The following is a 15,960-nucleotide window of genomic DNA, read 5'->3' on the forward strand; positions in this document are numbered from 1 at the left end:
AGGGCATCTAAATAATTCCAAATGTAACAATGTGAGAAGGACAAACTGTTCTCCAATCATATATGCGCTACACTAAGACCATACCCAGTCAGTAGGAGTCACACGGAGATATTCCTGCACTTTAGGGAGGTTGCAACTGCTCTATTCGTTCGTCCTATCAAGAAATAGCTGGGCAGCTCCTCTGGAAGCTTGACCTTGGTGGTTTTCGCTCACTTCCGGGCATAGAGTCTTTAAAGTCATAAAAAACCCACAGCAACTCCAACACAGCTGTGATTTAATTGATTTTTTCATACATCACTGACAAACTATGGGCAAAACACGGATCAGAGTAAAATAGAGGGGGCAAGCGCGCCTAACACTGTGGCACTGTATAAAGGCTGACAGGTCTGGCTGAGATCCATACAGACGCTCTCTCCTGCTGTAACAGGTTTAATGGCAGGCCTATCTGCTGCTGGGCCAAGTGGCCTGATTATATTACAATCACTGGCTTCTCTTTCTGATCCGTGTGTCATAAGAGGAGCATGTTGTTAGGAAATGGATACAGGCCTCCTGTACTGGTACAGGTTGTTCGACACTCAGCATAATGAGGCCTCAAAGCTATACAATAACAACTTGGAAAAATCCATTTTTAAGGCAAGGCCAAACCACAAATTACTACAGACACGTATCACTAACTGTAGCTGCTGCACTGAAACACCATTTTTTTTAACCAACAGGCAGGATTTATGTCAGTTCAACATCCAAAAAAAACACGAGAAGAGATGCTCGGTTCAGCTCAGCTCAGTCAGTTGGACTGGACTTGGACAAAGTGGCTCTCTCGAGGACACTCAAACCAACCATCCTGCAAAGGTTTTCACAATACCAGGATTTTAAACTTCGATACAGTACTAATACAAAAAAAACAAAACAGAAAATCCACAGTACTTCTGCAAATAAGAGACCTTTAGCACATAAACGATTATATGTTTCTAAAAAGCAACAGCCTGCACACAGTGCTAAAAACAGTCACCGTAGAGCCTGACCCATTTGAGATTGTATAGGGAAAAATTCAGATGTCCGATATTGTCTGCAAATTTATGAGCTGAAATGAAAATAGACCTTTTCTAAGTTGGTTTTGATGCTCTACTATCTACAATTTTGTTAAAGAATATTTTCCGGTAACATACATTGTAGATGCAGTGCATTACATTGCCCATCGATTGTAGAAATAACACTGAGAAAATCGACTTTAGGATAAAAAGAAAATAGATAAATGAGGATAAATAAACATCAGTACTGTACCGTATGCTCAGTATCAGTCAACTGCACTTAATGTTCTGTATAAAAAAGTTTTCACAGTGGCACATATGGGACAACATATATGCCGACACCAACAGATACCAACATGTCTGCGATAGGCCGATATCGACCGATACGGTGGGCTGAACACAGACTATAGGACATGTTCACAAGGTAAAACTTATTCTTGTATACTCCTGTTTGAATTAAATACTGCATACAGACAGGAAGTACTGAGCATTTTCTAATTTGATTAACAACTTGCGAAATGAACATAACAGGATCATAACATAAAGCGCTGTGATAGAAATGATATCGAAAAATATGAAACGATTCTAGTGGAAAAGTAGTGGAAATGTGCACAGGGCTGCAGTGTATACAGCACACTGTTCTTAATTCAATCCGAGAGGTTGAAACATCCTCTTGAAGTCCCCCGAAGGCCTTTCTGGGGGCTTTCCACACACACTTCCTGTAAAATCAACATATCAGTTCATGTCATCGCACACTCAAAGCCTACAAAGCAATCTTAAGTCACAGTTATAAACATTTCAGAATGTAGGTCTCAAAAAAATAAAACATGCTGAAATTTTATACAGCTTTATTTTGACACTCGAGCTTAGTCAGAAATGAAATGTGCCTACACACACACACACACACACACACACACACACACACACACACACACACACACACACACACACACACACACACACACACACACACACACACACACACACACACAGTCACAAGTAGTCACATCCATCCCTGTTCTTCCAATGCCTGACAGACTTGGTGAGCTTGGCACTTTTCATGGCTCAGGAGCAGGAAGGGCAATTTGACCCCCACACTCCACCTCCCTCTAACCCCCCCCCAATTCTCTCCCTCTCTCCCTCTCTCTCTCTCTCTTTCTCTTTCTCTCTCTCTCTCTCTCTCTCTCTCTCTCTCTCCCTCCCTCTCTCCTGGCAGGACTCCCTTTGAGTTTGAGGTTAAAGATTAGCATCTCTGATAAAGATTAACTCTCTGTCAAAGGAAGGTGCTGATGGCATGCGTTTCTGGTTCAGGGCAGTAGTGACACAGGGGCAAGCTCTACAGGGAAATGGGTGGCCCTGCCTGCAGCAAGAGAGGAGGGTAGACACTGGGCTAAAATGCTGGCTCAATGGATACGATAAGTTATAGTGGTGGACAAGAAAACATAATGCACTGCAACATTTCTGTTGGTAAGTGCTTTTGTTCAAAGTTATGTGATACTGTTGGGTTCACTTCATGTAAAATGGCTTGACTGACCCCACAACAAAGTGTGTGCATGTAGAAATAACATTCACAAAAATAAATTGAGATTTCTGTTTGAATAAGGTAAGATATTTGCTAATAAACAACACATATTGAGTGCTGCAGGAACTAGTCCTTCAACCCAGACATTAGTAAGATTTTTGCACTTTGGGTTCCTCATGTTCATGTCAATTTTGAATGTGATGTTGGTTAAATAATAATAAATTACAAAGGTCCGCAGCTCACACAGGCCTAAGAGATTTTCATGTTTTGCTCGATGACATAACATACATCAGTAAAGGCCCCACTGGAGATTTCTGAAACCCTTTGTGTCTTTAAAAAGGTTGCTAACAAGGCGCTGCATGAGACTAGAGAGGTTGTCGGAGACGTTAAACGTCAACAGTACGAAACTGAAGTGACGTTGAAGTCATGCAATCATGGTGTAATGTTAGTTTTTACTACTGCCAAATCCATTTACACTTATCCCCAAAGCAATTTCAGTCAAAAAGCAGCTGATCTCGGAAGATGTTTCACCTCTCATCCCAGCCTCTTGGATAACCAAGTCCAGTTGCTTTTTGACTGAAATTGCTTTGGGGATAACGATGACCTGCACAAATGAGAACATTCACAGGCTTACTGCATTTACACTTAAAAAAATATCATTAAAATGTTGTTCCCATGTGAAGATTATATGAACAAACGTGTAAGTATCATAAACTTTGATTTGCCATAAAAGTACAGGTTCTGCATGAATCCAAAATCCAATGGAAAGATCGCTAGCTACTTGTTGTGGGACCAGGGCGATGCTAACTTTAGGCTTGACCTACAAAAAGTTGCAGCATTTTTTATGCACACACATTTCATTTCAAAGAGGAAGATTGCCAAATGCCATCTTCAGCTTCTCAAGAGTCTACCCGGACTTCAATCACTTGAAGTCAAGTTCAGCTTCTATTGTTGGTCAATTTTTGCATGATCCCTGCTAACTTTTCTGAACTGGGGACGGAATTTGCATTTCCTCTGCGGCAGAAGCCTGTGGCCTAAAAAAAGGATTCAAAAAGGTCTTTTGTGCACTGGGTGAGCGTAATGCCTCAGTTATGTGTCCACAGCCAGGAGCAACAGAGTTAATAAGTAGAAGATTTGTTCAGATTTCACAAGCTGAATGAAAAGAATGTGAAAATAAGAGGATGCGTATTGATGCCATTTCCTCCGACATGCTTCTGTTCACACCCTGGTGTACAACCCGTGCAAAGTAACTGAGAAATGTCAGTCTTTAGAAAACATGGCCCTACACACCCCGGGAGGTTATGTAATTTAGACTGCTTGTGAAATGAATAGCGTACCATGTGCCGCTCATGCGTGCATGTTGGTTCATTGCACGATGCCAGATGAAAAGCTGTGATTGTGTCGTGGATGATACATTTCAAAACAAAGTTACTACACTGTTTGATTTGCGTTAAGCTGTTGTTCTGTTGCAATGGATTGATTCCAACTTGTACAAGTGTAACCAATAACTAAGTACGGCTTAATGTGCGCCGGCAACAAACTGATATCCTTTTACCTCTCTGGGATCCACACCTTCATTCAACAAACAGGAAGCAGAGGAACACGTATGGTGTCTCTCCCTCTCAGTGTCTCTCAGTAGTGCATATCTGCTCTCTGAAAAACGGTGTTGAAACATGTGTTTCATTCGCCCATGCAGAGCAGGAGGGGGAGGAGATGAAATGTGTTGCAGTGTAGGTTTGTCGTCGCTTGCCCATTTGGTGTGGCCGTGTCGGTGTCATCGGTGATGATGCTGCATGGCCGTTCGACCTCATTACACTTCAAGGAAAGCGTCAAATGGACCTGATGAAAAATGTTCGTTAGGATATTGACGGGGGGAAGCAAATGGTGATGGCAATGAGTGCTCATGGTGGCCCGAACCAGGTCAACATTTCAAGACAGTCACTGAATTAAGCAGTGGTGAAGCAGAGACAGCTCATGTGCTCTTTGAACACAAGTTGGTTTTTGTGTAAGTCAGCGTGTTGACCTTTCAGTGTGAAAGTAATGTTTCAGTGTTTGCTGTTCCTCAAGTGTTTTTCAGCCAAAGTACTTATTGTAAAATGAAGCAGAGAGAGAAAAAAAACCCCTGAAAACTATTAAGAGAGCTGCGAGCCCCCACCGAAGCACTCAAACAGTGATATATTGGCAACAGCTCTCCAAAAGTGACCTTTGACCTGGAGGAGCAATAGCTCAGATCTTTAATGAGTAACCCACTGGCAAAGTGCTGCACAATTCCTTTTTCATGTACTATTTTATGCTTTAATCCTTAAACCTTTAACCTTTTAACAGACGCAGGATTTAGAAGAGACGTTTTAACTTCCAGTCTCAACCATTAGGATTCTTTTTGTCGCTGCAGCTAGCTGACAACAGGAACGGCGACACAAAAGCCTACGTTAATTACACTGCGTGTGAGATGTTCATCCAAAATATATTTGCATCCAACAATTGTTATAGAAGTTGTTTGCTTAATGATTCAAAACAGGAGAAATGGCCTAAACTCAGACATAAACCGCAGGGCAACTCTGTGGATGTTAATTATTTCCAGGGTTTTTCAGCCTTACACCTCTGAACAGTGGTACAATGTTATTACATTTCAATGTACGGCACTAAAGAACAATTACTTACTTCAGTATTTCCATTTTATTCTACTTTGCTTTCACTCCACTACACGTGGGAAGTCAATGAGGCACTTTTTTTGCTGACAAAGTTAGTTCTGATTATTAATACAAAAATAAGATCAACTAATAACCTCAAATATATTATTATAGATTAAACTAGCCATAATCAACTAATATAATAAACTTTATATTATTCTGAAATGGGCCATTCTGCATAATGAGTACTTTGATACTGATATTTTAGTACTTTTACTTTAAGTACTTTGGATTACTTTATATGTAGCAGAGTATTTACCCATTTAAGTATAATGTTAGAGCACTTCTTGCACCACTTTCTCAGAAGCTAGTTGCAGTAGCTGTAGCATTTGGAAAATAATAATAACTTTATAGTGCTCTGGCCTCAGACAACCCATTGTGGGACACTTCCCCCCATGTGGATCCAATTTCCAGATTTGACATCATTCACTGCAACGTCGGACGGTGTCTGGCCACTGACATTCTTCTCTGATGATCTCTGAATTGCATTCAGTTCAGAGGACGTTTCTTTTCCCAGAAGCTGGACTTTCTGTTTCGGTCTCACGTGTGTTGGTTCACATATGCAAGCATTTACACATTGTACAGCACATGTAAACCTATGCACTTTGTAGTCTGACATGACACTGAAGTTTTACACTTTAGGTTTGGAAATTCACACTTTTCACAACTTGTGTGAAGTCACTGCTACTAATATCCTGCAGGGTGTGAGGGTTAGATGTGCTGTAGTCATCCTCTGTGTTTCTGTTCAGGTGGATCTAAGGTCAAAGAAGGACAGAGAGAAGCTCAGCATAAAACTTTAAGATCAAGCCAGCCTGGAAACACCACAGCTGTTTATTTATTTATTGTGTGTGTGTGTGTGTGTGTGTGTGTGTGTGTGTGTGTGTGTGTGTGTGTGTGTGTGTGTGTGTGTGTGTGTGTGTGTGTGTGTGTGTGTGTGTGTGTGTGTGTGTGTGTGTGTGTGTGTGTGTGGCTGAGGCAGGCCGGTGACAGCACCACCAGACCACGCAGAGATAAGAGCAGAGAGAGGTGATAACGTTCGTTCAGCTCACATGAGACCTGAAAATGAAGCTGCAGCAACACAAATGCACCGACATTTTTATATCCCCCTACGAATTATTAAAAATATAACATGTCAAAAGCTGCACAGAAGTACAGCAGCGAGTTCCAGTTGCACAAACTTTCTGTATTTGAGTTAATGCACTTTGGGAAGTTGTTTTTTGTCCCACCCATGCATCCGTCCATGTCCCAGGAGTCTGAACCTGCTGTTCCCTCACTTAATATGCATTCTGTTCAATTATGCACCGACAGACAGACCCTTTGTTGCTTCCACCTATGTTGCCGCTGTTTCAGTCGTTGCTCCATCCTTCATTTTAAAACTTTCACTTCATCTAGCCTCAAAAAAACAAAACACATTGTTTTTATTTAGAGTGAGGCTCCTGATCCAGGAGCGCTGATCTCCTCTGAAAGCCCCCCTCTCTCTTTACCTCAGCCTCCTCTTCTACTCGGAATTTGGCTCATCAGCTGTTCTGGGGCTCTGGAGGCGGCCTCCTCCCTTTGTCTCGGCCTATAGGCTAGCTGGCTAAGCTAGTCGGCCCTTGCTTCACTTTCTGGGCAACTTTAGACTTGTCCACTCCTGCTCCGTGGCTTCAAATTTCCGACTCACCCGCAGGGCTGAGGGGGGACACAGGGAGGAAAGCCCGGCTGGAGCTGCGATGGGGATGGACGGCGGCCAGAACTGTGCGTGAGTGCATGGACGGAAACAATAAATAACTTTATAGTAGTAGGAGTAGTGGTGGCGGAGGTGGTGATGGTGGTGTAGGCTGGTACGGGGAGGTCGGGGCGATCCTTTCCTTTGATTTATGTGTTTGGGAGAAGCTGTCAGGAGCAGAGACAGAGGCAGCGCGAGCAAGAGCTTTTATTCCAGCACTTTAATAAAATATATCAGCCGCTATGCAACAACACGGACAGCACTTTTCATCCTGCGGTCGTGGATGCTATTATACACTTATACAACCCACCTTTAAACATTGTCTACCACCGCATGCAGCAGATGGATGGATGGATGGATATACAGCTCAGTGTGTGTCCGGCCGGGACGCGTGCTCCTGCTCTGGTGCACATGAGGAGAACCGGGGGGGGAAAAAACATTAAATGTTTTCCCGGGATGTGTGTTTCTCTCTCTGAACGAACCTGAAGTTATGTACGGGCTCCGTGGAGGCAGAGCCGCTGGGAAACAGCTGTTCGCCTTATGGGGCCGCTTCTCCTTTTCGCTCGCTTCTCATTTTTCTTCCTCTTCGGGCCGTTTGGTGTTTGGCAACATTTTGGACGCGTTTAGAAGTCCTCCTCACCGGGATTGTTGTGGATTTATGGTTGTGGATACTTGCTAATGCAAAAGTCTTTATATGTGTTAAGGATTTTTATTTCTTATAATACATTCCTTATAATTAATTTATAAGGATTTCGACGCATCACATGCATTATTTTCTATTTTCGTCATTGAATGTGTTTGTTTTTTTTGTGGTTGAAAATTTGAACGCACCGATTTATGCTTTAACGTTCTCACAACAGGCTGCAGCTATTTGGTTATTTCTATAAGATAATTGATGTGTAAGTAAGCAGCTTATTTATTATTTTGATTACTTAATTTTATTTCTTTTTTTACCATGACACCATCGGACGCTCGTTGTTGAACTATTCCCATTATTACTCCATGAGCCGACTCCACAGTATCGTTTCAAATCATGCTCCTTTTAAAACACTCTCCATTATTTCTGTCTCTTCCTTCCGACTTTTATGCGCATTTCTGATGATGGGGTCGAGCGCCATTTCTCTCCTTATATTTCCACTGTTTTTTCCAAACACGGTGAATATAAAAGGATGTGTAATATGATGAGCGGAATCGATAACTTGTCAGAATCACCCCCCGCCCTAGCCCCCACGCCTCGCTCTGCTCTTATTGCTTTAATTCCGGGATTTTCTCCTGGAATGAGTTAAGGTCAGCGGTCGGCTACCTGTCCCATCCGCTCGATTAGACTACAAGAGGTCTGTGCTCTGTATCGGATTTTAGCAAGACCTTTTGATTGCATATCTCTATCTCTCCCCCCCCCCCCCCTCCTCACCCCCCCTTTACCCTGCAGTTCTTAGGAGCTTTCTGGAAGCCGTTCCGTTTCCTTCCATCAAAACACCCGCAAATAAGAGGCAATCTTTCGGTGAGTCCTGCTGTTTTATTATTATTATTATTATTATTATTATTATTATTATTATTATTATTATTATTATTATTATTATTATTATTATTATTATTATTATTATTATTATTGTGATGGTGTCAGAAATGGGTTTGAAATGCATCTGTGGAGAATGTGAGGATTTGGTTTTAAGCCCTGAATATAGTCCCACAAAGTATTACTCATAGATTACTATTTATTTAGGTATCTATATGCTGGATTATTTAAATTCAGACTATTAAATCTGTTGTAAACACTGCAAAGGTCAGTGCATTTTTAAGAATGTGCACCATGATGCACGCAGTCTCTGGAGGCTAATCCCTGCCTTGTGCCACGTTGTTGTTATTATTATTATTTTTAATTTTTAAACAACAACAACAATACTAATAATAGTAATATAATAATAATCAAAATAACACTGATTTATGTTTACTATTGTTTTATTTTTACAAATACGGAGAAAGTGCAAATATAATGTTAATGCATACAGATTATGAGAAATGAGGAGGAAGAACGTGCTGTTCATTTTGTTACCTTAATACACAATTTACTTTATATAATTTGTTGTCTTTAAAAACCGACTGAATATGTGCACTTGGGTGTATCAGAAATGCTATGCATGTGTGTATGTGTGTGTGTGCGAGTGGTGTAATATCATGTAATGACACGTGCTAATGTAATGTAATCCGGAGGTGTGAAGGGCAGTGTGATGACCGCGGGTTACAGCCACAGCAGGAGACACACAGGGTCAGCTCATCGTTATTAAGGCAGTTATTAAAACAGCAAACATAATAACAAGAGCAATAATTGCATAGTAATGAAACTGACAGTAACATGAAATAAGTCACAGTGGTGGAAATGCTTAAATTCATTTTCATACCATCCAGACCTCATAAAGGAACAAACATTACACATAATTATCAGACGATCGTTTATGTTTGCATTTACAGCAACGTGGTAAAACGGTGTCAAATATGATTTTTAAACCCCGGAGTCGGAGGAAATTCCTTTGTGTCATCCTCCGTGGCCTTCAAGTCTGAAGTCCCGAGGGGAGGAAAAAAAGGGGGAAAAAAGAAATGGAAAGAGGATTTCCATGGGCTCTGCAAGGCAGAGAGTTTCAGTTGTGAAACCCAATATCCGTGACTCAATCCGAAACACGGAGCCGCCGATGCGCGTCTGCCATCCGTGGAAAATCAAGAAGAAGTGCCATCCCTTTTACAAGCACCGGCGTGCTTTTACAAGTCAACACACACATAATCCGCTCTGCTTAGTTCTCCACATATCTTCCCACACTGTTGCTCAGTGGGGGGAGAAAAAAGAAAAACAATAAAAATAGCTGATTAGTGATTTGGTTAATGAGTAATGAGGTTCTTTAGCAGCAGTTAGAAGCTCCTTCAGTCCTCCAACAAAAGACGGCTTTGAAGGAAAAGTTGCACACGGACACATTTCAGGCTCCCACCTTCCACCTACACGGAGCTCATCCTCTCATTTCAGCAGCCCACAGCGAATGCTATCTGTTTTAAAGTTGGGCTGTTTACACACACACACACGCACACACACACACACACACACACACACACACAGGCACGCGCGCGCACATGCTGCTGGGTGCGAGAAAACTCATAAATCTTACGTAGCCATAAACGACAGGGGTAGCGTCCTGAATAATAAAAATAGAGGGAAGTGGAAGAGAGAGAGAGAGGGCTCATGAGACACTGAGACATACACACATGTGTGTGTGTGTGTGTGTGTGTGTGTGTGTGTGTGTGTGTGTGTGTGTGTGTGTGTGTGTGTGTGTGTGTGTGTGTGTGTGTGTGTGTGTGTGTGTGTGTGTGAACAGTAAGACACCTTCATATTTTCATTTCCATTTTGGTCTCACCTCTCTGTGTCTCTATCCTTCTGGGTTTTCTTGTCACTCCCCCCCCCCCCCAGCCCCCCACTTCACCTCTTTTTCTCCAAACATTGTTGCACTTCGCTCCTCTCTTCCTCCAGAAAGACCAACTCTCTCCTGTTCTTCCTTTTCAAAAGGCCCCGAAGTGGAGAATTTAAAGTTTCCCTTCAGTTTACACCATGCATGTGGGTTTTCTTTTGCCCCCTCCTCTCCACTATGGCCTCATTTTCTGTCTTATTTACTTTTTCCTGTGCATATGTAGCAGCGGGAGGAGACAAGGTGTTGAAATGTTAACAATACAGACTTAATATCTGGTTTCTAAGGGGAGATATGGAATGAGGTGCAGGGGGGGCCTCTGTGAAAATAACAATACATTTTCCCTGGAAAATTATAGGAGAGAGGGAAACAAGAAAGACTCACGTTGCCTGTAAAAATGTCATCAAATAGTATCAAACTAATTCACCAAATTGCCACAAACTGGTGAATGATGAGTGATACCTCCTGAAAGAGCAGCAAACATATAATCTACATGTCTGCACTCACTTAGCTGAATATGTTGTGGCTTCAATACACTTTCAAATAGTCCAGTGAAGGTGGCGTAAAGAGAGATAAAGATATGAGAAATATAAATATGACATCAGTCAATAGGAGTTTGATGTATACGCCTCGACGTTGCCATCTGACAGAGATATATAGTGAAGGCAGTGGGAGATAAAAGCTGCGTAAACAGTTTGCTTCAGCCTCTTTAGTTTGGCAAACAACCGCAACAAGTTCCTCATACTGTTCTCAGATGGAGTCCATGATTAGGGCTGCAATTGATGATTATTTCCATTGTAGATGAATGTGTCGATTAGTTCTCGATTAATGGTTATTTATTTAATAACATAGTAAAAGAAATAGTGCCAAAAATGACATCAGCAAATTTCTTCTTTTATCAACAACTTATGTCATAGAGGAGGAAATAAACTACGAAGGATTCATATTTAAGAAGCTTAAATCAGAAAAAAAATACTATTAACCGATGAATCGATTATCAAGAGCGATTAATTTAAAAGTTGACAACTCATCGATTCATCTTGGCACCTCTTCTACTAATACAACTTCTGTACTTGTTGCCATACTTAACTAAGGTAGTTTAATATAGTATATAGTTTGCTTTGGTCATGTGTCAGATTGCAACTAGCTGACCCCTCTGGACTGCAAAGTCATTTCATTTTAGTACATTTAATTGGTTCCAACTTGACACTCATCAACCTCAGTAAACAGGGATTGTTAACCCCTGATTGTGAAATAGAATTATTGCTATAAATAAACTTGTCTATCCTGTTCCAACCCTAAATAATATGATACTCAGGCTACCCCTGGAGAGGTTTTTGGCCTAGTAGCTTATAGCCTATATTTAGAAATAAAAGGGCAAATGGTCTCTCCCATCCAAACAGGAGCCCCTCACTGTTAAGGGGGTCAATTGTAAACAACATGGCTCTAAAAGTTACGCCAAAGTTCACCAATATGTCAACATAGGCCTGTAGAAATTCCAATTTGAAATATTACTTTTAACTAAAAAAGTATCCTCTATCTCTGCCTGGTTAGGACTAACACGAGTGCCTGCGTGTTTCACTTCAACCTAATAATTTGTGAGTGACGCTGAGATGTTTGATGGGGGATCTGCGCGTCCGCAAGTCGAGCCCCGTTATTTCCTCTGTACACCCGCTGCACTGTTGTCATCAACAACATAATGAGAATACCTACCCGGGTGCCACTGTTACTAGGCCTGCTATAGGCTGCTATGTGCTGCTGCTGCTGCTGCTAACCGTGTGGAATAAACCCAACAGCCTCCCAGAGACCGAAGCGAGGCGGGAGCACGGACCCAAGACAGAGTAGGAAGGCGCGGAGGGAGAGAGGCAGAAGACCCGGGGATACGGAGAGAGAGAGAGAAGGGGGGTTCAGAATAAAGAAGGGGGTACGATGGGGTGACATTTTGTGTCGTAGCTGTTCCTCGGAGGCTCTCTGAGTGTCTGTGAGCGACAGAGGCTAAAAAAGAAAGAAATTTGAGGCCATTGTTATCAGCCAGCAGCGGTGCAGGCAGAGCTGGTGCTGGGGCGGAGGAGGGTGGAGGGCGGGTGGGGGTGGGGGGGGGGAGCGCGAGCAGGCAGCAGGCAGGCTCCCCGGTAAGCTCGTTCAGCTCGCGCGCTAGCCTGCCTGCCTGTAGCCTATTAGCCTGTGAAGCCCGGGCGTTCAATTCTGAAGCCCCACGTTGACGTGTCGAGTCCGCCGGACGTCCATGACACACGGTGTTCGGTTCGCCGCCAACGCGCAGCCCGGTCCGCCGCTGCCGCCGCCGCTGCTGCTGTTGGCTCCAGGAGGTGTTGTGGTGGTGTCGGGGGTGGTGGTGGTGGTGGTCGCGAGCAGCCGTGCTAGTCTCGAGACAGCACCGGAGGAGCGGCGGAAAGAAGAAGAAGAAGAAGAAGAAGAAGAGGAGGAGAGGGGGGAAAGAAACGGAAGAGAAAGCGATTGGACCCGTTATTTATTTAATTTGTTATTATTGTTATTGATTAGCCTACAAAGTGAACGTGCGTGAGGACTAATCTGTGATGCGGTGTGGCTGCTGGGTCCGTGCGGGACTGGACCGGGACCGCCGGTGCTAAAGAAGGTAAGGAGCATCACCGGCAGGCAGGCAGGCCGGCCAGCCGGTGCTGCACGAGCTCAGACAACAAACCAGAAATACCGAGTGTTTGTTCGCTGTGCAGTTTGAGGCTGGCCCAGTGATTTATGGCCCATATGACTTCAATCCCGGTTCAAGAAGAGTTCACAATGCTTTAAGCTGCCGTACCCTCCGCAAGCAGCCCCCCCTTCTCCCCTCGGCCTTCCTTCTCTGTCCTCTTTCTTTCTCTCCTTCACCTTTTCATTCCTTCTCCTCTTCTGTCCATACCTCTTCTTCACTTATAGCTATTTATTTACAAAGCAACGGCCGGCCATTTCTCTGTTATGGATGGTCTCCCTGGCGGGTTACCTATTTTATTCTCCCACGGGGGCCTCCTCTTTATTATTCTGCTAATATGTGACATTGTTATTTCACACTTTGGATGCTGTAATTTTATTCACTCACTGTTTGTTGATTTCAGCCCATAAACTGAGGCCACGAGCAGCAACAACAGACATGATCTGGCCAATCTTTTATTGTTTATGGGCTGCGCTCCATATCATTGGCCCCTCTCCCTCAGTGTGTGTGTGTGTGTGTGTGTGTGTGTGTGTGTGTGTGTGTGTGTGTGTGTGTGTGTGTGTTAATGGGATAAGGAATATGTGGATTATCCAAGTTAATGCATTCTCTCTCTGCCCCCCTCTATGCATAGCTCTTCTCATGGCCGGCGCCATTTGTAATTTTATATTCCAGGATAAAACAGACACTGGACACCATTGGTCGACCTCTCTCTCTCTCTCTCTCTCTCTCTCTCTCTCCCCCCCCCCCCCCTCTCTCTCTCTCCATCACCCCCCCCCCCCCTCCCTCTCTCCCTCTCTGTTGTTTTTGTTTGGGTGGCTGTTTCTCTGTCAGTATAAGTGGATTATTCAGGGAGGCGTCTAGTAAAGTTGGTGATTGTATTAAGCTGTAGCCCTACAAGCAAGGGGGCAGAGACATTACGTGTCCCACTTAATGGCGATACAGCGATATGATTTAATAACATATTCCTCCTACACTCACTGCCACGGCCTCTCTCCCTCTCTCTCCCCCCCTCTCTCTCTCTCTCTCTCTCCCTCTCCTTGGGACTATTCCTCAGAGTAAATAATTAGGATTCCAGCTTGTCTACTAGAAAGATAAATGGCTGACATGTGTGACGTGCTGAGAGCTGGAGTAGGGCTGGACTGTCGAATCACAAAACAAGAACAATAGTAATTTATTTAAAACAACGGATTTTTAGGCTGTTACACGGCCTGTGTATTTTCACCCCACTATGAAAACATTTGCATCTGAAACAGGGTTTATTTATTGGTTGTGTATCCCCGTTACGGCTTTCTTTCTCTCTGTTTTGTTCTTTTTTTTTTACAGTTATTTATGTTTTAAATGTATCATCCAGGCCCACGTGTGCGGCTGCTGATAAAAAAACAAAAAAACAATTGCACAACTATAGCCACACAACATCATTTAAATTTGGTAGTTTTTTGTAGCTGGAATCTAACGAATGAATATTAAATTGCGCACTCGCTTTACTTATTTAATTATTTGTGTATGTTATTATTCCCCCTTTTCTCCAGATTGAAACACTGAAGTAGCTTTTCATTTGATAGCATATGAAATAGACTTGACCATATCTCCGTGGGCCGGTGTTAACCCAGGGAATGAACCATCGGTAGGCCGACATTAGTTAGCCGTGGCGCTAACACGCACGTCCTCAGTGGGTGTGAGATGGCAGAGCCAGCAGAGCCAGCAGAGCCGCTTCTTCTCTCCCCGTTAAACATTTTATCTCCAGAGGAGAAATGAATGCCAGGTGCTCTCTCGCGCCTGACAAGCCGGCCTCTCGTGGCCACAGGCCCACCCCAGCGGCGAGCGCGAGATAGGGAGCCTATAGGGGCTGTTTTTTCTTTCTTTCTCTCTTTCTTTCTTCCTCTCTTTGGGGCCGTGATAGAGCACTCGACCCTAATGAATCATTGACTCGTGAAGCTTTTTCCGGGCTTTCTTTTTTTTCCTTCTTCCCCACACTATGTTTCTTTCCTTGGCATCATTTTCTTATAAACCAAAGTGTTTTGTTTATTTACTTATTTTTATTTTTTAAACGGTTCATCACGAATTAAAAGCGCCGATAAATCACTACCCTTAAATCTTATCCCGACTTCCCCTGGTAAAAAAAAACAACAGCAATGTTTTGAGAAATACTCCTGAAATCACCCCTTTTCAGCATTTTTTTTTAAGTACAATTAATATGCGTTTCCTTCTTACTCCGTGTATAAAATCCAAACATTTGAACACAACACTGTGCACTAATTCCACGTTTCATCTGACCTTTAAAAAAAAAAAATCCTGTGATGCAAGAGTAGCCTGTTATTCAGCAGCAATGATCGCTTCCGGAGATATAGACTCCTGTGAGTGAGGTAACAGCCGAGCACACGGAATACAGTAAATCATAAGCGGAAGGCAGAGGTTGACAGAAATAGGCTACCTACATCAGTCACAAAGGACAATATATACACTGCCGCCATTACACAACAAAATGTCACGTTCAGCTTGAATAACAGCACGCGTGGTGGGGTAGTGCTTTATTATGATAGCGTCGTTCTCAAATGAATCGAATAGGTAAAAGCAGGACATATAATGTTTGAAACAATAATGACAAGAGATTGTGTTTATTGCAAAATTCAAGGGTGAAGCATATTCATCATTCTTAGATTAAGTGCTGAATAATTAGAATAATTAGTGCATAACCATATTAACTATTAATTCCACAACAATAAATTATAGGAGTAGATGGGCTATTATGCAACTGCTTAATATTAATATTATTAATAATAATAATAATATTAAAATTAACAGTGATAATAATAGTAACTTTTAATTACTACTATGTGAATTAAGGAAGCATTTCTATAGAAATTCAACATTAATACATGCATG

The sequence above is a fragment of the Echiichthys vipera genome (assembly GCF_963691815.1).
Source record: "Echiichthys vipera genome assembly, chromosome: 17".
Classification (NCBI taxonomy): domain Eukaryota; kingdom Metazoa; phylum Chordata; class Actinopteri; order Perciformes; family Trachinidae; genus Echiichthys; species Echiichthys vipera.